General features: G+C 45.0%; 3 long non-coding RNA genes across 3 annotated transcripts; 2 read left to right on the top strand and 1 right to left on the bottom strand.

Moving 5' to 3' along the window:
- Nucleotides 1–9,184: 9,184 nt before the first annotated feature.
- Nucleotides 9,185–9,656, top strand: LOC135373471 (uncharacterized). The gene is made up of 4 exons (XR_010416476.1): nt 9,185–9,243; nt 9,318–9,386; nt 9,446–9,520; nt 9,580–9,656. It is a non-coding gene; the product is annotated as an uncharacterized LOC135373471 (long non-coding RNA).
- A 1,703-nt stretch (nt 9,657–11,359) lies between these two features.
- Nucleotides 11,360–12,127, top strand: LOC135373500 (uncharacterized). Its single transcript, XR_010416496.1, has 5 exons — nt 11,360–11,447; nt 11,510–11,578; nt 11,785–11,857; nt 11,926–11,988; nt 12,052–12,127. It is a non-coding gene; the product is annotated as an uncharacterized LOC135373500 (long non-coding RNA).
- Nucleotides 12,128–18,196: 6,069 nt separating this feature from the next.
- On the bottom strand, nt 18,197–20,093 carry LOC135373478 (uncharacterized). Its single transcript, XR_010416482.1, has 3 exons — nt 19,924–20,093; nt 19,627–19,765; nt 18,197–18,946 (listed from the first exon to the last, which is right to left on the bottom strand). It is a non-coding gene; the product is annotated as an uncharacterized LOC135373478 (long non-coding RNA).
- Nucleotides 20,094–23,512: the final 3,419 nt, after the last annotated feature.

Here is a 23,512-nt window from a genome sequence, read left to right on the forward strand (position 1 = left end):
TCCCCTGCATAGGTCAGCATTTTCCTAACAATTCATTCAACATCACATCATGGTCATTTTTATGCTAAGCCCATCACATCACATCACCGTCATAAACCATCACATCACGAGCCCATCACTCAACTTCAACTTCAGAATTCATCACGTCATAACCCATCATTCAACTTTAACTTCAGAATTCATCACATCATAACCCATCATTCAACTTCAAATTCAGAACTCATCACATCACATCACATCATTCAACTTCAAATTCAGAATTCATCACATCATAACCCATCATTCAACTTCAGAACCCATCATCGACTTCAACTTCAGAAACCATCACCGACTTCACAGCCCGTCACCAGAATTCAACTTCAGATCCCATCGCGGATTTCCCGGTAGTGGCGGCGAAAGCGTAAGCGCAGGAGGGGTATGCTGTTTGGAAGGTGCGGTCGCCTTGCTCTCGGTTGGGCTCGGAAGCAGGGTCACCAAGAAAGGGAGGGATGCAACGTTTGACCTCCGCTGTCGCATGTGGACGGCGGTGGGAGGTATGTTGCTTACGCGGTAGCGTTGGTGCACAATGTTGCGCCCGTTGTTTGGAGGGTGCGGTCAGTCTGCACTCGGTTGGACTTGGAAGCAGGGCGTACAATTGAAGGAGGAAACGGAGGGATGCCATGTTTGACCTCCGCTGTCACATGTGAACGGCGGAAGGTGTGTTGCTTGCGCAGTAGGGTTGTTGCACAATGTTGCGCCCGTTGTTGACAGATAAGTGAGCGCATAGCACATTGCGCGTTCATGTGGCTTCAGGAGACCGCTGATGGGGTTTTGAAGTTGACTACCAACGAAGGCCTACGTTGGTGTGCTCGGCTGCCCGCTGCTGGAATATTACGACGTTGGCGTCGTCCTCGCCCCTGTTAGCGTGGATTTCCCGGTAGTGGCGGCGAAAGCGTAAGCAGAGGAGGGGTATGCTGTTTGGAAGGTGCGGTCGCCTTGCTCTCGGTTGGGCTTTGAAGCAGGGTGCACCAAGAAAGGAGGAAAGGGAGGGATGCAACGTTTGACCTTCGTTGTCACATGTGAACGGCGGTGGGAGGTATGTTGCTTACGCGGTAGCGTTGGTGCACAATGTTGCGCCCGTTGTTGACAGCTAAGTGAGCGCATAGCACATTGCAGGTTCATGTGGCTTCGTACGACATCCTTGCCTGCCGGCACATTGCACGTTCATGTGACTTCGTACGACCGCCGTGTCTCCCGGTACATTGCATGTTCATGTGGCTTCGTACGACTGACTTTTCCGCGGTGCCATTTTTCACTCGTGACGCGGGGGTATTCGCTTCGACATCGCAATACTACATCGTGACCTGTCACTCAGTATTACATGGGTTCTTGTGACATGATGCAGACTGACACTGGAAATAGCCGTCATGAAGAATTCAGCGACCTGTGATCACCTTCGCTGGACATACGTTTTTACTCTCATTCTTTCATGCAATACACCACTGCAGTGGTTTATCCGGAATCCCAAGCAGGGGGTGTGGTCATTATTACAGCTACGTGATAACAGGTATAATTACCGACATGTCATTACAGCTGAAATAGCAAGCCCCCTTTTTTGCAGGGGGTGTCGCTAAAATTTTTTGTCAAAGGGATGTGGGAGGGTCTGGATAAATCACTGACACTAAAAACTGAGAGTCCGCCCTCCGAAAAGTGTAACCCATTGTATTCTTTTTCCTCCGAGGTGGGTATATACGGACGACACTAAGTGAATTCTTAACGACCGAGACATATGGACCCATGTAATACATAGAGAATGTAAGGCGCAAATTGAAGTGAAGAGTGCAAGGAGCACGGAAGACCACCAATTTACAGTCCGTGAAACACTTTCTTTTCCTCTCCCACAATCTGTGAATAAATATGTGTTGACACAGTTTACAACAATCCCACTCTTGCCCGTTTTTATTTGATGTTTGAAACAACCTCTCTTCATAATCACTTGACTGTAGTGTTAGTCACTTTTTGAGGTAACTTCGCCAAAGTATTATGAGCAAAGTTAGAAATTTCTGTTACATTTCACGTCCAAACAGGCAGAACGCACGACGCGGGCTCCTTTCTTTTTATTTTGCTGCTGAAAAATCCGACGACAGTGACCCCGCCCCTTGCACGTGCTCGGCGCCAGCACCCTGTCTGCTCCGCCTTGTTGCAGCGCGATGTACTCGATGTACGCTACCACAATTCCGACGTGCTTCTGAGTTACGTCGCAGCAGAGTGTTTTGAGTTCGTGGAGTGCATTTTTTAACGGGGAAGGTGATGAGGCCACACTTGGCAAGGTTCTATGAAATGTGCGCGGAAAATGGGAACTCGCAGAACTTGGAATTCCAATTCTCACTTTGTGTCCAATTGACAAGGTATATTCGGACCTCCGCTCCAAACTTTATTTCGGCACAGTAGCAAGAACTTTCATTTCTCACTTAATTTCATTTTCAGAACTTGGAGGTTGTAACTTCATTATATATTTAGGTAAATGACGTAACTCGTAACTAGCAACTTTTGGGTGGTAATGAACCTCCCCATCTCTGCTGAAACGTATACTTTATTGGTGATGAATATCTAAGAAATAGCAGCTGCGTCCTTTGATGGAACACTTGTGTCCGATGGATGCTACACGCATGCGGAACAGATAATTCCCCAAAACATGACCTATGCACCTCAGATATATAAGAGACCTATAGTGACCTCTGTGTATTACATTTAAAATAAAAGACGTCCACAAAAACAATGCCAGTCCGATCTTGTCCTATTTGGATCCCAATCACACAAAGAAAAAAAACAATCTGAGAAAACACAAAATAAGTCTAGCAAAACACACGTCGTCAGCACGACAGCAATCTACTGTCGTCTAGTAAAACTTGCATACGCGACCGAAGGCGAAGGCTGAAATCCAAACCCATCCAATATACATATATACGCACATTATAGCTGTAGGCGAGCAAATAAGTCAAACAGAACAACCGCAACGTGCAGACCGCGCGACCGCAGAACGCCAAATTGCCTCTCGATCTAATCTACCGCTTACACTTGCAACATACGGTTGACTCCGGCTACATGACATTGCCCCCCGTGCCCCACTACGCGAAAGAGTAACGCGTTCCAAACACTTTCCCTCTCTGCGTCCGCCGATACACAACGACGGCGGGGGGGGGGGGGGGCGCAGGCATCTGCAGTGTCCGGCCCATACGCCCACACCAGACACGAAACGCGAAGCGTTTATGTTCGCTCGGTGCACTCCAATACACATTTGCCATTCACTCCGCACGCGTTCGCACAAGTAACAGTCACGACACGTGAACGTCAAATATCGACTAAACATTATTGGCTTCTAAACCTATCTGTCATCTTCAAAATCCATCGTACAGACTTCAACTTCCAAACCCATCACGCTGACTTCCCCTTCAAAACCATTGCGCTGACTTCCAAACCCACACACGCGGATTTCAACTTCAAAACCCATAACGCGGACTTCAACTTCAAAACCAATAACGCGGACTTGTACTTCAAATCCCATAACGCGGACTTCAACTTCAAATCCCACCACACTGACTTCAACTTCAAAACCCATCACACGGACTTCAACTTCAAATCCCATCACACAGACTTCAACTTCAAAACCCATCACACAGACTTCAACGTCAAATCCCATCACACAGACTTCAACTTCAAAACCCATCACGCGGACTTCAACTTCAAATCCCATCATAGCCCTAAATTCAACTACAACTTCACATCACATCATAGCCCTTCATTCAACTTAAACTTCACTTCACATCATGCCGTTCATTCAACTTCAACTTCAACTTCACATCACATCATGCCCTTCATTCAACATCACATCATTCTCTATCTATGATGGATGAAGTCGGTGAAGGCCATCATGAATGAATTCGCCGAGCTATGCTCCCCTGTTTATGTGTGCGACCTGGTAGTGTTTGCCTGTGTGATGCTGCACACAGAGCCTAAGCACTCAAAGCGCGTTGTTACACAGCATAAATTAGAAAAATTAAATCCGACGGTAGGTTGCGCCCCGCAACAGATAAAAAAGTCATGACGGGAGTACTCCCGTCACGTGTTACCTAAGTAATGCACAATGAGCTTTTGACCGGCTACTAATCACCAATAAACACCGCTTTTAGAATCACAAGAATTACAGGACAATTCTTCAACATATCGAAGGAACAGTATCCCAAAATATTGTCAGCGCCCTTTGTTTGCTCTCCTCCCAACCATATCGCACGGCGTGTATTGCGGTCTGGCAGGGTTTGTGTACGCAAAGAAGTTGATTTCCTGCCGAAATTGAACAGAACTTCACCTGACAGCAATGCCAGCTATCTACTGTAATGTTCGGGGATACACCAAGTGTGCTCTTTCGACAAGGGACGTTGTGTACCACAAGATTCCAACGGAAAATGCGCGGAAGCGAAAGTTATTGCACGCGCTTGGTCAAAACATTCGTGAGGCACGCCGTATTTGCTCAACCCATTTCTCTGACGAGTCGTACGAAATGGTAGCAGCGGACGGTCGAAAACGTCTCAAACGGACCGCAGACCCGACACTAGTACTTCTCCTTGTGACGTCTGGCGATGCGAACACCAGTGCACACGAAGTATGTATTTACCGATACACAGGAATTACATATATATGGTGCACTTCAAATTCAGATCGATTTTTGTGATGCCTACGCTGCGTAATGTACCAAACGGAATATCCCCCTTCCTCTGGGGAGCCCTGAGCTCTCGCAGGAGAATAGAAGTGTCAAATAAATTGTGCGCTATAGATACTGACTGTATTCTTCATTTATATCAGCGACACAGGCTTCCATCGTCACTGACAAGAAAGTGAAACTCGGAAGTAAAAGCGTGCAAACGCATGATTTGCCTCTCAACCTTTATCCAGTGATGAATTCAACACCTATTGTCCATACACCCTGATGCTCACAGGTGGGTCAAGCTCTCGTTTTGTTTAACATTTTAACTTCTACTGTACTGTTACTAAGTAGCACTTGCAAGTTGATATGGACAGAGTTTGGGGATGTTCTCCTTCCTTGTTTGTTTGTTTACTGCTCACTTGTATGCTCGTTCATAAACACAGTAATCAATAAAGCAACATTACAAGCTTTGATGTCTGTAGAATGTATTTTACTGTGTAGTGGCTGTCTGGTTACTCCAGAAGGGTATATGGCAGACCTCTATTTTGCATGAAATTGCTTGTTGTGATCAAGCTGTGTTCATGACCAAACCATGCAGTGTACCTCTGTCAAGATGGGAGGCATTCAATGCTGCCTACAAGCACCTGAAAGAAAAGTCAGAGCTGCATCTCAGAGAAAGTGAATAAACATACACATGGTCAGACAGCACCTACTGCATCACACGTCAAAAAGGCAAAAACCTTTGTATGCTTCAGAAGGACATGCTTTCAGGGCTTTTCTGCATTCCTTTCCTAATGGTCCCCAGAGCCACCTGGTAAACTGTTTGTAGGCAACGTACCGAAACTTCCTGCATGTACCATGGACAGCGTAAAATTATAATATGTAACTTTACTGATAACAAACTGAAGGCACCACATGAATGAACTCACTTCTCCACTTCGCTGTTTTTGATAAGAGTGTAGTCGTCGCTTTCGCTCACGTAGCAGTTGGACACCTGGACCAACTCAATCTACAGCCACAGTATTTGAAAGTACAGATTTATTGAAATGCAACCGTTGCGCTACTTCACCCAGTAAACCAGGAATATCCGGGAGACGTCCCACAAATGTCGCGAACGTCGCGAACGTCCTGTACGTCTAGGAGATGTCCCAGGTATATCCAAAATGTGACATTGAGATTTATCCCGTTTGTTACATCCCGGGGAGCTCTGGGAGACGTACAAAACAGAACATTTTTCTATAAGACAATATACATATTTTTCACGTGTTCAAACCTGTTATGACTTGATTTCGGTTCATTGATAATCATGTTGGACAGAGCAATGAACAGAGGTCACAAGGTGAGATCGCGTGAAGTGGCAGAATGTAGTCCAAGGTTTTAGCCTGTCACAGCCTTCTCGTTAAATGTTTTTTTTTTTTTTTTTAAGAATGCCGTTTCTTCTTGAAGAAATACGTTCATCTTTTTTGTTTCTGAGGGCTGGGTAAGAACTCCCATTTTATTCAGCCCATTTTCATTAATGTGTTTGGGCGAAAACAAAGAGACCGCCAGGTGTCCGTCTAGCGCTATCCAATTCCATATCCGTATCCGAGTTTGTGCTCAACATGGTGCTTCACGCGTAGGCGGTTACGCCCGCTGTTTTTGCTCGTGTGTGTGTTTCTTGTCCTGCGGCATCATGAGCGACGACAGATCACATGTAAATATTGGTTTGTAGTTTCTTTGCAAACGTTTGTTTGGGACTGTTGTTACGTATCGCGCATGCGGCTTCGGTCGTGCACATGTAAGTTAACCCTAACGCTAATGCCGAAGTACAAGCAAAGGTACCGCACCGCAGGGCTTCCGAAGAAGCCCGTGGAGCAATTTCAGTGCTACGCGAGGAGCCAGAACATATGGAAACTGAAAGTTTATGTGAAAAGCCGCATACTTCTCGTCGTTATGAGAGCTCTGAACCGGTGCCGAGCTGCAGCTACAGCAACGACGTGCAAGAACCAGCAACCCGAGAAATTGTGTCGGAAATTTCACAGACTACAGACAATGTCGAGATGACAGGGATAATTCATCGGGACGATTTATCAGACAGCACTAATGAATCTAGTAGTCAACCGACGGACAATCTAAGCTGCTGCGATTTGTCTGCGAGTTCAAGAACATAGGCCGCCAGCGACAACATTCCCCACACCTCCGTGTCAAATCTTCTGAAAATTCTCCGGCAGCATGTTTGTTTTCGAGAACTTCCGAGTGACGCATGCACCCTTTTAAAAAACCCAAGAGGCAGCACAAAACACTTAACTGAAATGCCACCTGGCGAATACTGCCACTTTGGTTTGGCTGAATGCATCAAAAATATATTTGAAACTTCAGCTGACATCCCAGACCAGGTGTCTCTGATGTTTAATGTAGATGGGCTTCCACTTTCTAAAAGCTCGAAATTGGAATTATGGCCAATCCAATGCAAAATCAAAGAATTGTGTGATGTGCCACCGTTTGTTGTCGGGGCTTACGCTGGCACCTCAAAACCGTCCTGTCCGAACGACTATCTTCAAAACTTTGTTGATGAGCTGGTCATCTTGCTTTCTGATGGAATCACTGTACGTGGCTCGACGATGATACACATCCTCTTTGACAGCATGATTTGTGACGCCCCCGCACGTTCGTACATTTACTGCACGAAAGGCCACACCGGTTTTTCTGGCTGTGCAAAGTGTACGGATGAAGGAAAGAATGATGTGAATAGGTTATACTTTTCCACTGAAGCAGCATCGTTGAGGACGGATGACAGCTTTCGCAACCAAGAAGACCCTGATCACCATCGCGGAGTATCCATACTAACAGACCTTCGTATTGACATCATAACGACAGCACCTCTAGACTATATGCACCTTCTTTGTCTTGGTGTGGTCAAAAAATTAATTTCACTTTAGGTTTCTGGGCCATTAGATGTAAGACTTGGCCCGACTGAGAGGAATACTCTAACAGCTAAAAGCATTGCGCTACAAAAAACATCCCAAGAGAATTTTCCCGGAAACCACGAGGAGTTGACGAGGTGGAAAGATGGAAGGCGACAGAGTTTCGTCTTTTCCTGTTGTACACAGGGCCTGTCGTCCTTGAGGGTATTCTTCAACAGCCCCACTATCTGAACTTTCTAACACTACACTGTGCATCTATGATCCTCATGAACTGTGCCGCACCCAGAATGAGTACGCCTCCACATTGATGTCGCATTTTGTGCAGATGTTTACTGAGCTGTATGGAGACCATTTGGTGTCTTATAATGTCCACGGTCTCCTACATCTGGCAGATGATGCGAAGAATCATGGTCCTCTTGATTCATTTAGTGCATTTGCATTTGAAAACAACATGCAGACCCTCAAAAAGCTACTCAGAAAGCCATCATCAACGCTCGCACAGCTGTACAACAGATTTAGTGAAAATCAGCAGACTGTGATCAAAACGTCCTTGAAGCCCAAGAAAGTGGGCCCTGGCAATTCACACAATCGAGGCCCACTTCATCCATTATGCACCCTGCCACAGTATGATCAGTTCACGACAAATCAGTTCACTCTCACAACAAGCGGCCCTGACAGCTTCTGTATGGTGAATGGTGACATGATTGATATAAAAAACTTTGCTACAATGCGGGAGTCAGAGAAGATGTGTGTGATAGGGCACAAATTGGCACAAAAGCGCGATCTGTTTCACAAACCGTTTTCATCATCTCTAATAGGCACTCAGGTCGTGTCTCGAAGCCCAGTTTTAAGGGTATGGCCACTAGAAAATGTGACAAAAATACTTGTATTGCCCTTCAAGCAAGAAATGGTTGCAATGCCAATGGTGCATTTATACTAGGGTTCTGTAACCTGCCAGCCAAGTTGTAATTGTTCCGCACCTGTTCTGTATCGCATTTCAAACAAGATCTCCTTACCTGCCCACATCTGTTATGGATGTCGTTCGCAATAGTTCATTTCCTTGACCGTGACGAGGTGGGGATTGTACCAGTTTCTTGGATCCATGGAAACACTTGCAAGTGGCCAAACCTGCCCACTCACATCGTTGATAAGAAAGTAAAGAAAGGATTGCCTCCTGGTGAAGATTCTGACGACATCGAAATTCAAGTTAAAGGGCTATTCAGTAAGCTGGTCTTGCACAGTAAATATTTGCTGTGTGCATAAGTACACATTTAAGGCATATTTGATATCATTTAGTGAGCTGGGGAGAAGCACGCAAGATGCTGCCCGCTGCAGAATATCATTCGGACTTGAACGAGAGCAGATTGCCCCCCAAGCGAATCAGGCGTCCAAGAATGGTGTACAGTGATGATGATGACGACTATGACTTTCCGCCTGTCCCACAGAATTTTCCAGCCAAAGGTATGTGCGTACTGTAACAAGAATTGGTTACTGCGAGGCCAATATGGTTTAGAGAAATTAATTTCTAAGTAAGTCATTTCCGTGTTCATTACTGTGGTGTTACCCCAACTCCAATGATGCGATTTCAAGTTTAAATCGCAGGAAAGCTGCCTGTTGCTGTTCCTTTGGACACTTCTGCACACAGCAGAAAGATTGCAGGTAATTCAGCTCGCACTTGGTCAGACACGTTGTTAGACACCCTGGAATCATGACGGCTGTTATGTAAATTACAGCAAAGCAAACTCTCACTGATGGGTGTTCTAATTCTCCGTGTCACACAAATTCCCGTGAGAGACAGTCAGGTACTGTACCTATGCAGCCGTCGAAATATGTTACCCCTACAACGCACTGTGTTTTGCAGGCAAGCAGCTTGACTCTAGGTGTCCATCCAGTCAGTCGTCGTTCACTGATGAGTCAACTCCATTAAGGTTTTCAAGTAGGTATTTCCTGCTATGGGTTCAATGGCAAGCATATACCTGCCTGTCCCTATCACAGGTCAACGAGCTATGAGTACCGAGGTAGAGAGCACACGTTCAGTGCAGCTTGACGGACAAGGTGGGCCCTTTACCTATATTTGCATAAATCTCTGTGTTTGAATATACCTTGCAGTCCTTTGTTTGCGAAATACTAATACAAACATTGATTTTCTGCACATAGATGATGTGCAGTCTTGCAGATCAAGTATGTCTGATGAAGGTGTGATGAGCACGTTTTCTGCACTGGCTGATACTCAGTTTTCAAATCCATTACAGTTTCATGTGTTTGTGTCACATGTGCATCTTCAGTTATATTCATTCACCTTTTAATTGTATTGTAATCCTTCTTCACCAGGTGTATCTGCGGACGTGACCGGCAGTCACAAAGGTATGCAAGAGAAGCAGTTTGAACTAGGTGGGGACGACATACAGCTTGCAATCTTTGTAAGTCATCTAGTTTTATTTTGACAGGTCTCCAGGATTCTACGGCAGCTGGTAATGCTATGGCTTGCACTATACTCTACCATGGATTTAAAAAACTCATATCTGGGTGGTTCTGATAACTTTCTTCTTTTAGCAGGTGCATCACTTGTGCAAGTGCCCAGAGCACAGCAGCCAATGCCATCTTACGGTACACACACAACCTTTTCTCTGTCGAGCATTTTGATGACAAAGTATAACCACATCTCGGTTTGAACACCACTTTCGGCTTCCATTGTTTGTCATATGAAGTTGATTTAGTTCTGTATTTAGAATTTCAGCACCAGGTGCTCAAGAACTTCAATATACTTCGCCTTGCGATACAACAACAGGGGGAACTCTTGTCAAGCCTAATGCCTCTTCAAAACTCCCTCACTGAGGCTCCCAAGCTGCTAGAGAACCCGCTCAGCTCTGTAGAAGAATTCGAAACGTTTGAAGGGCAGCTAACACCAGACCGTGAGAAGCAGTTAGTGAGTGACTATTTCACTTTAAAATACATTGAGCACTAGGCATAATTACAAGAAAAAATTGTTCGGTCCCTTTGTCTGGTACATTAGCTCAACATTGCCCTATAATAATAATAATAATTATATTCTTATAGATCCTGGAGCATTCACTGCTCGGGGGAAACTCCACAAAAGTTGCAGTTCGCAGGATAATGTCGTATGTTCTCAGCAATGAACTGGGACGCCAGTACAGTTGGGAAGGAAGAAAGGGTAAATTACCCTTGCGAGACCTAAACCTGCCAAAACTCATCCTGCGTAAGCATACTTGGTTTCATGCATATATATAATGTCTTGCTCCTGTCTCCTGCTACTCGCCAGCTAAGGGCTTCAGGAAATGTTCAAATATCAGTTTGGAATGTATCCGGTTCTGCCACCTTGTTATTTTTGTTGTTTGTACTGCTTTCCCTTCGGACTTCATTTTATGATAATGTGTGTCTTTGTGATTTTGTTAAAATTTCAGGTACCATTCACTCTCACAAAAAAATTGTCAAAACTACACGGTACGAAGTAGAGCACCAGATAAAAGAGTGGCTGCGCCATGCGAGGGACAGGGCAGAAAGAGCAAGGTATGTTTAAATCGTGACCTCATTTCTTTGTCAACTACACTTAACTTCCTTGTAGTGTTCCTAGAAGGGTCCAGGCACAATCAACAGCATGAATGCAGATCTCTCCCAAGTTGTAAGAGTGCTCGATGGCCCACTATGTCTCACGCCACCAGAGTTTCTTTTAGTTGTTTTTTTTAGTTTTTGCTGCTGAATGCAAAAGGTATGTATTGATACCTGTTCATTCAGTTTCTTTATTAATGTAGCCATTTTATTTCCAGTTCTTGAGAGTGCTCGAGGCATATGCTATATATCAGGGTCCAGCGCTAGTTTTTTTTTCTTCTGTCAACTTAAGAAAGGTACATATCAATATCTGTCTATCCGTTAACCTTCATTCATGCATAGCCCCTCCTTTTTTCAGTTTTGAAACGTGCTCCAGCCTCACATTGTCTTACCGGTTTCATATTTGTACTGCTCAGCCTGAGAAAAGGTACATACCAACACCTGTCTGTTCATTAACCTTTATTCATTGGGATCCGCTCTTTCATCAGTTTTTAAGTGTGCTCGATGGCCCACCATATCTCACACCATCGGAGTTTTATTTGTGTTTTTTAGTTTGTGCTGCCCAATGCGAAAGGAATGTATTGATATCTGTTCATTCGGTTTTGTTCATTAATATAGCCATTTTCTTTCCAGTTCTTAAGGGTGCTCGAGGCACATGTTTTTTATCCGAATCCAGCACTAGTCCATTTTCACGTTCATACGAAAGGTATGTATTTCTGTCTGTCTGTCTGTTAACCTTTACTTATGCATAGCCCCCACCCCCCTTCTTTTCAGTTTTGAAAGGTGCACCAGCCTCACGTTGTCTGTTTCATGTTCATATTACTGAGACTGCGAAAGGTACATACCAACATCTGTCCATTCATTAACCTTTATTCATTGATACCCCCCGTCTTCTCTCAGTTTTTCAGTGTGCTCCATGGGCCACTATATCTCACGCCACCAGAGCTAGTTTTATTTCTGCTTTTATAGTTTGTGCTGCCCAATGCGAAAAGTATGTATTGATATCTGTTCATTCGGATTTGTTCATTAGTATAGCCATTTTCTTTCCAGTTCTTAAGGGTGCTCGAGGCATACGTCTTTTATACGAATCCAGCACTAGTCCATTTTCACGTTCATACGAAAGGTATGTATTTCTGTCTGTCTGTCTGTTAACCTTTACTTATGCATAGCCCCCACCCCCCTTCTTTTCAGTTTTGAAAGGTGCACCAGCCTAACGTTGTCTGTTTCATGTTCATATTACTGAGACTGCGAAAGGTACATACCAACATCTGTCCATTCATTAACCTTTATTCATTGATAGCCTTTTTTTAGTTTCTAAGAGTGCTCAAGGCTAACATTTCCTTACCAGTTCCTCGTTAATTTTGCTCAACTTGAGGAAGGTACGTACCGATATCACTCTATTCATTAACCTTTATTCATTGATACCCCCCTCTTCTCTCAGTTTTTCAGTGTGCTCCATGGCCCACTATATCTCACGCCACCAGAGCTAGTTTTATTTCTGCTTTTATAGTTTGTGCTGTCTCATGCAAAAGGTATGTATTGATATCTGTTCATGCGGTTTGTTCATAATATAGCCATTTTCTTTGCAGTTCTTGGGGGTGCTCGAGGCATATAATTTATATCTGAGTCCGGCGGTAGAATTTTTTTTTTCGGCTTAAAGGTACATATCAATATCTGTCTCTTTATTAACCCTCATTCATACATAGCCCCCTCCCCTCCTTTTTTTCAGTTTTGAAAGGTAGCTCTAGGCTAACGTTTTCTTACCAGTTGCGCACTAATGTTGCCCAACTTGAGGAAGGTATGTGTCAATGTTGCTCTACTCATTAACCTTTATTCGTGGATCGCTTTTTCTTTTTTTCAGTTTGTAAAGGTGCTCGAGGCTAACGTTTTCTTACCAGTCTCACATTCTGCTCAACTTGAGAAAGGTATGCATTGATATTTTTGTAATCATTAACTTATATTACTAACTTATATAACACATTTTCTTGAGAAAAAGAGCTATGAGAGCAGCATTGATTTTGTTTTTGCAGTTGAGTTATACAGGTGGACACGATCTCTAAGAAAGTATGTAACCACAAGATGTCTAATTATCTCAAATCCATTAATTTAGCCCTTTAACTAAGGAATTTGCAAACAGAACAGAAGGCAGTATTCATTGAAATTCAGTGTATATTTAAAAAACCAAGAAAAGAGCGTGTGTCATGGAATTTCGCTATGCAAATGAACCAAAACTGAGAAAGCACGCCCCACGGGCGCATCACCATCACCAATGGAAGTTTGTCTGAGCCTGATTGCAGTTTATCTGGCCAGCAGGCCAACACCTCCTACAATAATCTCGGTTGCTCCGAAACATGTCATCCTCTGACTTCAAATGAACGCTATGCTCCATGGGCTCCTGGGTTTGGCTTCTTAGCACATCAAATTCGACAATAAATATGACAACGCACGTGTGAATTTAACAAATCTTGAAACTGAATTATGTTACTCCATTCTACTAACTTTTTTTGCCTAAAGTTTCTAGCTAGACATGCAATTAATTCTAGATAATTAGCCATCCCATAGTTACATGCTTTCTTCGAGAGGATGTCCGCCTGGCCGTTAAACTGAATTGCAAAAACGATGTCTATGCTGCTGTCGTACCTCTGTGAAAAATATGTAGCGGATGCAAATGAACACCTTGTATGTATCGCATATATTTCCTGACGCTATTATAAAACTGCCGAACATTCTGCTTGCAGTTCAGAAGTACATATCGTCGTGACGAATCTACTCGCAACAGACGCCAGGAAGAGACAGAATACAATGAATGTCATTTAGTGCAGAAGTGTGTAACTTGACTCTGGAAACATGAATAAACGCAATATTTACTCAAACTAGCCAGTTAAACGAAGAACCATACAATGTCCAATATCTATTTATTTATCCAAATATCTGGTAGATAACATCACAGGGACGTTCCTGCAACGTTCAATCAGTGCCCAAATCCTAGTCCCCTGGATCCCCCATGGATGTCCCTAGGCTCTCTGGACTACTCCCAGGGATATCCTCATATCCAAAGCAGGATATCTGACAGATCTCCCTGTGACGTATATGGTTTGCTGGGCAGTAACGTCTCATTTGGCGGCAACAAAGGCATTCTTCTGCCGTCGGCATCGGCACGTATTTGCCGCAAGGACACCTGAACCCAAACAGCAATACCATACTTCCGCTGTGAGGTTCTCAACATTTTCATTTGTGGGGTCCTCCCTGACACCCTCGTAGGAGGCTAACGCTCCGTATTGGCCTTGGGCGACCGCAAGTCCCCAAGGTCAAGGGAGGACCCCGGGAGGAGAAAGGGACGCGGGGGAACGACGAGAGAGACAATCGGGCTTTGACGGGCGTTGTGTATATAGTCGTGAGCTTTGGCGGCAACGATGCCATGGATCTGAACGGCTTCTGCAGCCTTCTCCAGCGCGCGGCATCCCCTACCAGTGCCACCGGCACTACCTGCCTTAAAGGTCAGCTACGCCGATTTCCCGATGTGTTGAAACGGTTGTGATATTCAGAACGAGCACATCCAACTGCCCCCGAAACGCACCTTCGTTTCTCAATTTTGTCTTCCTATTACGAAATTAATTCATCAAAGAAACCAAAACAAGCCATGGGCGCAGCCATTTTTGTGACGTAGATGGGATAAACCTGCTCCATCTACGTAGATAGAGAATCGTGCGTCTGATTGGATGAAAGCTGAGGCTTTCTCTGACTTCCCTAGCGTCTTCTCCCGTTTGCGAGGAAATCCAGTTATGGCCGCCGGCTACGATGAGCGTTTCGTCCGAGGTAATCCCGAGAACTATTGAACGATTGTAACAACAACCGCGAACTCACCTCAACATCATTTTCGGCGTGAAATTGTGATTATGTGCTCGAGAACTTCGCAGTTCAACCGTTCAGCTGCCATTCACGTCAACCCGTTTGCTGCTTTTACAAGTGCTGGAATGGGAGCGATTGAGCAACAACGTGAGACTTGGTGATTGTTTGAGAATATACCTGCAGAGGACTGGTCTTCAAAGAAAGAAGGCCGTATTTCTGCCCATGCACATCGTGCGATTGCCAGGCTTGTTACGCGAGATACATATATTGTGCAGCATCATAGCGCGACTGCAATGAACGACGTAGGAATGTATCGTGACCACTCGAACTGCATTCGTTGAATCATTCGTCGGTTATATGAAAGTGCTCATCAGAGCTGCCCCGCACAAAAAGTGTTGGATGTAGTTTTGTAGTGTGTTGTTTATATCGTAGAGCGCATCGCGGCATGTAGGTCGAGAGCCCTTATACGTATTTTTTGCATGTTTACTTGAGTGTGCGCATTGTTCTATACCACACAGGCCGTATTTCATTCATAATAGTTTCGCAAATAAACACGTACGGGTTGATCTCATATTGCTTTTGAGTTAGGCATAGTGTCTTCAGATCAGGGTATGTGTATCCTGTTTGCTGGGCCCAACAGATGTTATTAAGGGTAGTGCAACATTTCCCACTTCTTGAACCATGCTAACATTGCCAGAATAAGGAACATAACACTGTGCTGTGTATTCTACACTCAGTTGTCTCGCGACGTAAACCCCCAATTATTATATTGGGTACTCCACATGTTCAACCAGTCAGCACTTCCCATATCCTATTTTTTTTAAAACATGTGCTTAAAATTGCACAACTGCCACTCAAGTAACTTTGCCACCAAATTAGTCAGTGACAAAAGGTATATGTACTTTATCACAAATTTATTAACCTTGGTAGAAATGGTTGATGGTGTCCTCTGCCTCGTACGGTGCACTTCATAGCAAAATACACAATAGTCCAAATGTTTTCCTTGTCCACAAATGCCCTGTCAAAGCTGAAAGACTCTTATCAAAATGGGGAAGCGGGCTTGCTTGTCCAGAGAAACAAATATGAAACTGCAGTGCTCAACGTAAATAACTGCATGCTCAGCAACTAAGGCTGATGATGCCGAAGACCTAATATTTCTAGGTTAAAGGGAACAAAGGAGAAAAGACCGCTGCAGCGTATTAATGTTGTTTCAAAAGTATAACACCACAAAATTTGTGAGAGTCAGTTGGTGTATTTAGTGATGTTGGTCACCTCCTGCACCAATTTTTAATAAGATTCAAATGCGTTGCTACCAACCAGGACCTAAGCCTGACCTATGATCTAATAATAATAATAGTATCTATCTATTACCTATATGGACCTTCACCACTAGTTTGGTCTAGGTTTCACACGTGGCTTCTAGTGAAATTCGAAGCTGCTCTGTAGAGCTGACAGGAGACTTGCAGAGTAGATAATTTTTTATTTATATTTTCCAAAGAACATGTAAAAAACAATGTGCTGTACCAACTGTATTCAAAGAAATACAAATATACTTTGTTTTAGCTATGTGCATATTAACAGATTACAGATGACCGATGACACACAATGGGCGTCAAGGGTGAGAACATAAGAATGCTACCACTGCAGGCACTGTCCTGAAATTCTAAGTCACCATTTGTCAGAAAGCAATGACCACGCACAGCCTAAGGATCATATTGAGCTCCTTCCATTATTTTTATTAACAGCATGTTGGCTGCCATCCAGTCCATGAAAGTGACCCTTATCGTTGAAAGAACGGTTCAACAGCAAGCGAGCTGGTGATAGTGTCCATGATGGCGAGACCTGAAGAGGAGATACAAGAAGGGACATAAACACGCTATGTTGAGACATTGTGTATGTCCCTTCCTATCCCTCGTGTCAGGGTTTTTCGCTATGGACCTTCATGATGTTTCCTTCGGCAAACTTTACATATTTTTATGTAGAATTGTGAAGGTACAGCCAGGCGCTGTTAGCAAATCGCACAGTACTTTTCTTGAATCAAGAATCCATGGAAGGTACACAGTCATTTTCAGCATTGCACACATCTATGGGACATGTTAATCACTTTGGAATGTCTCAGACATGTCATGGAGGCTGGCACATGATTAGTGGTGCTGAACAGACAATTATTTGTCATAGTTTTGGCATAAAAAGTAGTTTTGTCACCTGCATGTTGAAACAGATGTATCTCTACATACTTTGCCATGACACAAATATATGAAGCAACAAATGTACCCTCTACTTTATTATGGTTATTAGTCAACACTGCCAAGAATGTGGGAACACAGTCTTGTACCACCTACACTCTTCAAAATGACCTTCACACACGACACATTGTAGGTCAACGAGACTCCAGAATGATGTCCTCTCCCTCCCCATTAGCTGAAAACATTTTTCTACAACCTTGCATAAGGGGAAGTTAGTACAAGAAATGCACACATTCCTTTTTTGAGCAAATCAGTATTCAGAGCGTTACCATACTGTGGTTGGCCTGCAGTGCATTACGTGGTACAGCACACACTGTAAAAAATTTCACCGTAGAACATGTCCCCCATTCTAATGACAGTCTTCTCCAGTTTTTCAAACTGCCATTTCCCATAGTGCTTTATGGTATGACACAGTATTTCTAAACCTTTATTGTAGTTTACTGGTTGTAGCAGAAAAAAGACACCACTGTTTCCGATCACAGGACGCAAGCCATAAGTGCTATACGGAAACAGTACATGCTGCTCTCTAGCAGTTGTTCGTGTTTGAACATGGTATGGTGCATGCAGGGTAAATTCCATGGTTAAAATATCCGAACGTGAACAACTGTTAGATTACATGATGTAGAATGCTCTATAGTACAGTAAAACCTCCAAAGTCGGACACCTGCCTACCTCGGACAACTCCCCATGATTTCATTGCACGGGCAGGCTCCCATTGAAACTACATGGGGACGAAATTCTCTATGTCGAACACCTCCCTATCTTGGAAGTAGGATAGGGTTTTCCCTGCAAAGTCGGAGAAAACCCTGGTCAAATTACCTCAATATCGGCCCATCTTTGCACCAAAAAGTCCCAAAATGAGCCAGCGGCCTTGACTTTTGCCCCTTTTTTCCCCTATACTGGTCTCAGCATTTTGTTGCTTTAGTTTTCAGAGTCCAAAAAAAAAAACAAGTGCTGTCAGCCTACATTGTAATTCTTTATGTGAGCACTTGTCTTCAGTTTGTCTAGAGCCTTTGAACAAACACTGCACCAAAGCTATGAGAAGTGGGCTGACGCTTCAGAGACAAGTCCTTGCTGCTCGAAAAGCTCTAGAGGTAATGCCATTGAGTAGAATCTGAACGGAATTCAATATACTAAAATCAGTAATAATTATCAGTGAAGAGTGGGTAGAGGTACCACTACCAGGAACCACCACCAGGTACCACTAAGGACCTTAAATTGAAGAAGGGGGACATTTCTCACAGCTGTGATCTCTTCCATTTTTTGTTGCCGTCATATTCTGTAACTCGGACACCTCTATAAGTAGGAGACGCTTCGGCTGCACCGCGGGTGTCCAACATAGGAAGGTTTCACTGTATTTGTGTTCCGTGTCATGTGACCACAAACAATATATGCTTTTGCTCATGCTGCACAGCACAGGCAAATTGATCTGCATGTGAGGATAATAACATGAAACCCGAGGCGCGGAGGAAAAGTCATGACTTTACGGTCTCTGTGTCAGTTGTTTCATGTTGTAATTGCGTACCAGCTGGCCTGTACCTGAGAATAGGTTTGATGCATTGTACACGCACCATAGACATGCAGTATGTGGTGTGTTGTGATAGTAATGCCAATTGAAGAATAATGCTCCAGGTGGATTGTTTCGGTACAATCTTGAACTATGCATACCAAGGGGTAGGGCATCTGCGTGACAGGTTTACCTGGAAGTAAGAACGTAAATGTTAGTTGAAGTCATTGAATAATTAACATTATCAATATACTGCTGCAGATGATACAAACAATAGCACACAAGATGCTCCGATATGTTCTGCAGGAATGTCTCTGTACTCACAATATTAGTACAGCAGCTACAGAAGGGCATAAAACAAGTTTTTGTATACATGATACCACTTGAATTCAACAAAAGCTTCTGCTGCACTGCCAGAACACCACGGCAGACAGATTTACCTTACTTCACCTGAGAAAAAGTATGTACTGTTGCACACATGATGCTGTTTGAATGTCTTGGAAAACATAATTTATGACCGAAAGACATCAACTGGAAGATTTCGATTTACCTTAGTCAAAACTGAGAAAAAGTATGTGCTGTTGCACGCATGAAACTGCTTGAACTGCCCTTGAGCGCTCTGGAAGAACACCTTATTTGTGACCAAAATACAACAGCTGAGCCAACACTGAATTTATACCTTACTCAAAATACACAAGATGTGCTGCCGTGCATATGATACGATGATACTGCTTAAATGTACTCTGAAAGCGCTGGCACCGCAGGCATGGTTGCTATAAGCTAGCGAGCAACTGCAAGGGTATACGAACACAAGAAGTCGAGCACAAGTGATGGAATGCACTTGACTAATCGGAAAATGAAATGTTTCAGTACCAGGTGTCACTGTTCCGTCAACAAAAACAGATGAACTTTGAAGGGGCGTCTGGTTGGCACTGGTGACAGCCTTCAGCTTGAACCCCAGACGGTGATAGTTGAGACGAGGAGTGCAAGCTTTTCGGTGGTGCCAGAATGCCTGCGAAATCATTTAACAAATAAGGCAATTCCAAATCTGTACCCGCTGGGGCGTAATCTCTAAAGGATGAAGCAGTAACTAACAGATAGCGTATTTTTCTCTTCTACGTGATGCAATTTGCACCGCATGACTGACTTGTCTAACATTACGTGTCTTACCTTTATCTGCTGCCCAGTCCTGCCCCTGCAATCTCCTGCTGCAGGTAAGGTTGGCACAGCATCCCGGACGAGACATCTTCGGCTTCTTGTGAAAGAAGTTGCGCATTGCTTCCGTAACATTCGTATGAGCCAGATGAACTGATCAAATCGCTGCTTTCGAAGGTGGCACACAGTCGAGGTTGTAACCGATTGTTGTAGTCAATAGATTTCTCTTTCGCCTTTCGGAAAATTGTGGTTTGAAACACTGGATCTGCATGCTGAAGTGTTCTTGCAGACGGGAGCAAAATGCTCACACATTGTCGGCACGCAGCACAGAACACGAACCACACCTGTACTGGCCTAGCAAATGCTTTGCAGTCGAAGGAAGCAAAACTCACGTTCCTCGTGGGTTTAGTGAAGTCCAGAAATATACTGGCTCCCTAATAGCGAACTGTTTATCACTTCCCCAATGTGGATCTGCGCAGCAGACGGCTCGGCAGAAGAAACTAGCCGGCTTGGCGGAAGAAACCAAGCCAAAAGTCATGCCAAGCCGGAGCGCGGGCAGACCACGAATGTGTCGTCGACACAGGGTTTGCGGGCCACAAGACGGGATGTCAGTGAAACTAAAAATTCACTTTTTCGGAAAACCGCGAGGAGTTTGGGATAACTATTTTGCATACATAATCAGTGTTCCCTTATGAACACATCGTATGAGTACCATTCCATTCTGTAACACTCGAAAATCGGCGTAGCTGAGCTTTAACACTGTATCATCGGGCGCTTTGGACGCTGTCTGATAGGTTTCCAGTTCCAACACGAAATCTGTGACCTACTTTCCGTCGGAATAATCCGAGTACATAGGGACAGCCATACTCGGATGGAGTCTCCGGGGAAAAGAGGAATGCGAGCTTGTTTGCATCACATTCATCTGTTGTGTCAGCGCGGCAACAAGATTTTTCACCTGCAGTATGACGTTAGCGGTATCTGCCGCCATCGTCTGGGGAGGAAGGGGCTGCGAATTCGCAACAGCTCCCGCGCTAGTTCCGGCGATGGCGCCGTCCCCGCTTTGTTCTCCCGCGACTTCGGAGTTCGCCCGATCGTCGCCCAGTAAACCATATACGTCCCAGTTACATCTGAGAGATATCTCATTTTGGACATAAGGATATCCCTGGGAGCACCCTGCAGATCCCCAGGATATCCAGGGGAGATCCAGGAGACCAGGATTTCGGCACTTTTATAGATCCCAGGGACATCCCCACGACGTCGCCATGAGACTTTTGGACCAGTATGGGATGTTACTTGCAATTGCTTTTCAAATGCAATAAATTTTATTCTAGTTTCCGCGCCATGCTTTTGCTTGATACATCAGAAGTGATGACAACACGGTGATATGTGATACACCCACCAAACATATGTGAAGGGCGAATAAGGGCAGTCTCTCTTTTTGGTCCCTCCAACCGCGTACGCGGATTTGGAGAGAAACCGGAGCGTTAACAATAATATCTGTTGCCGAGACGGCCGGAGCATATACTGAAATACAAATTGTTGTGCACTTTTATTATAAGGCATTGGGGCGTAAGTCATTTGTAACGGTTAAGGTGTGCATCCTTGCAATTAACTCGTATATCTGCAGATTCAAGGCATAACCAATAACGTTTCTGGCATTCCTTCCTATCCAATACTGTGTTTTCAATTCAGACTATTGTCTATAATGTGATTACCTGCTGAGTGGAGGTGCAAAAGTGATCGAATTCCTCTGTTGCTTGTCGGGTGTTACGCACAGATAAATACGGTGCACGGCCAGCAGAACGCGAACGATAGATATATAGCGATTTTACTTGTTCCCCCATATCTAGTTAACGTTCACAGAAGTTTTTCCTTGCTCTTGGGGGGGGGGGGGAGCACAAGAAAAAAGTTGCCGTCGAAACAACATGTCAAGCATCACATATTTACTCATATATCTCCAGCGACATCTCACTGATGTTCAAACAGTGTCCAAAATTTGGTATATACTGGATCTTGCACCGATACCCCTGGGATCTGCAGGCTGCTTACTTTCAAACATCCAAAGCGCGATATCCTACAGATGTACATCGGACATCTGTTAGTTACTAAGTAAAACCGAAACGCAATTGTTGTCCTAGGATGTCCCACATATATCAAGTGGATGTCCTGATATTGAGGACGTTCACGACCTTGTGGGGATATCCTAGGGATATTAGTGGTTTACTGGACGCCTGCTGCTGCATCGACACGGTCACCAGTAGACCGTGTAAGTACCGTAGAGGAGGATGGTCTTCCTCCACACGAATTATGACTGGCGATGATGGAAAGTGACTGGCGAGTGAGCAGCTGTGCGTGGCCTCACGCTAGGACGGTGCCGGTAGAACTGGCTGCCAGGCGCAGTAGCGCGGGCAGCAGAGGCGCGTCGTCGTCGTCGTCCACGGGCCGCCACACCACTCGCCCCCTCAGACGCGGAGCGGTGCATGCGGTTGAGGTCCGCGTCGATACCATGAAGAGGAGGTAGAGGACGACTTGTGGATGGTGGACTAATAGACACACAGCTTGTGATTGTGGCTGTTGATGCAGCAGCAGCGGGATGGCGGGAACAAGAGCGCTGCGATCCGGGCGGGTTCCAGTGATGAGATATGAATGCTGAGCGCTTGACTGCTTGGATGCTTGAGTGGTTGGTAATTGTGTTGAATGTCTGCTGAGTGCGTTGAGTCGTTGTTGAGTGCGCTGCGTGGCGTTGAGTGATCGTTGCTTGTTGATGGGTGAGTGCGTTGCTGAGTGATCGACAATACCGCGACCGGTACGTAGGCGTAGATGCTGTTTGCCGCCAGAGAAGTGCCGGGGAGTACCGTCATGAAGCAGGTGGAGGCCGTAAACTCAGCTTACTGTGGTCTCCCTGCGGGTCCCCGGTGGAACAGTGGTCGCGGTGCGCCTTGCCTGCTAGAAGGTGGTTCGCTGCTGGTTTGCCGAAAAATTTAGGATGTCGCATGGCCGAACTACGCCAAACATTGTGTTCGTTGTTCGGGTCACCAAATGTAGAGGACGACGGTCTTCCTCCAAACGAGTCTTGACCGGCGATGATGGAATGTTCCAGCGGGCAGATGTGCGTGGCCTCATGCTAGGACGGTGCCTGAACAACTGGCTGCAAGGCGCAGTAGCGCGCGTCAGCAGAGGCACGTCGTCGTCGTCCTCCACAGAGCCGCCACAATACCATTTCGCAAGTGATTAACACCCGCGAACCCCCAAAACCCTATCAGGGCCCCCAAAAGCACAAGTTCGTGCGGAGCCACTCCCTAATGACAAACAAAGGAACGACCCTACGTTGGGCGCCAGATATGGGTTAAAGCCTCCCTGTCAGCTTCAACCCTACCGTGGGTGCTCTAATAGCCAAAAGCCGTCCCCTATTGTCAAACAAGAATGACTCGGACACAAGAGATGTGACTTACATGTGTAGCGGACGACGACAACGACGACAACGATGGCCACGCGCGTGGAGCACCGGCTTCAGTTCCACCGGCGCGGCCATGGAGATAGGCCACCGTCATCGCCTCTCCGTGGCATACCATCATCGCCGGTCGGGGCTCATGTAGAGGAACTC

This window comes from Ornithodoros turicata, unplaced genomic scaffold (genome assembly GCF_037126465.1).
Source record: "Ornithodoros turicata isolate Travis unplaced genomic scaffold, ASM3712646v1 Chromosome25, whole genome shotgun sequence".
In the NCBI taxonomy this organism is placed as follows: domain Eukaryota; kingdom Metazoa; phylum Arthropoda; class Arachnida; order Ixodida; family Argasidae; genus Ornithodoros; species Ornithodoros turicata.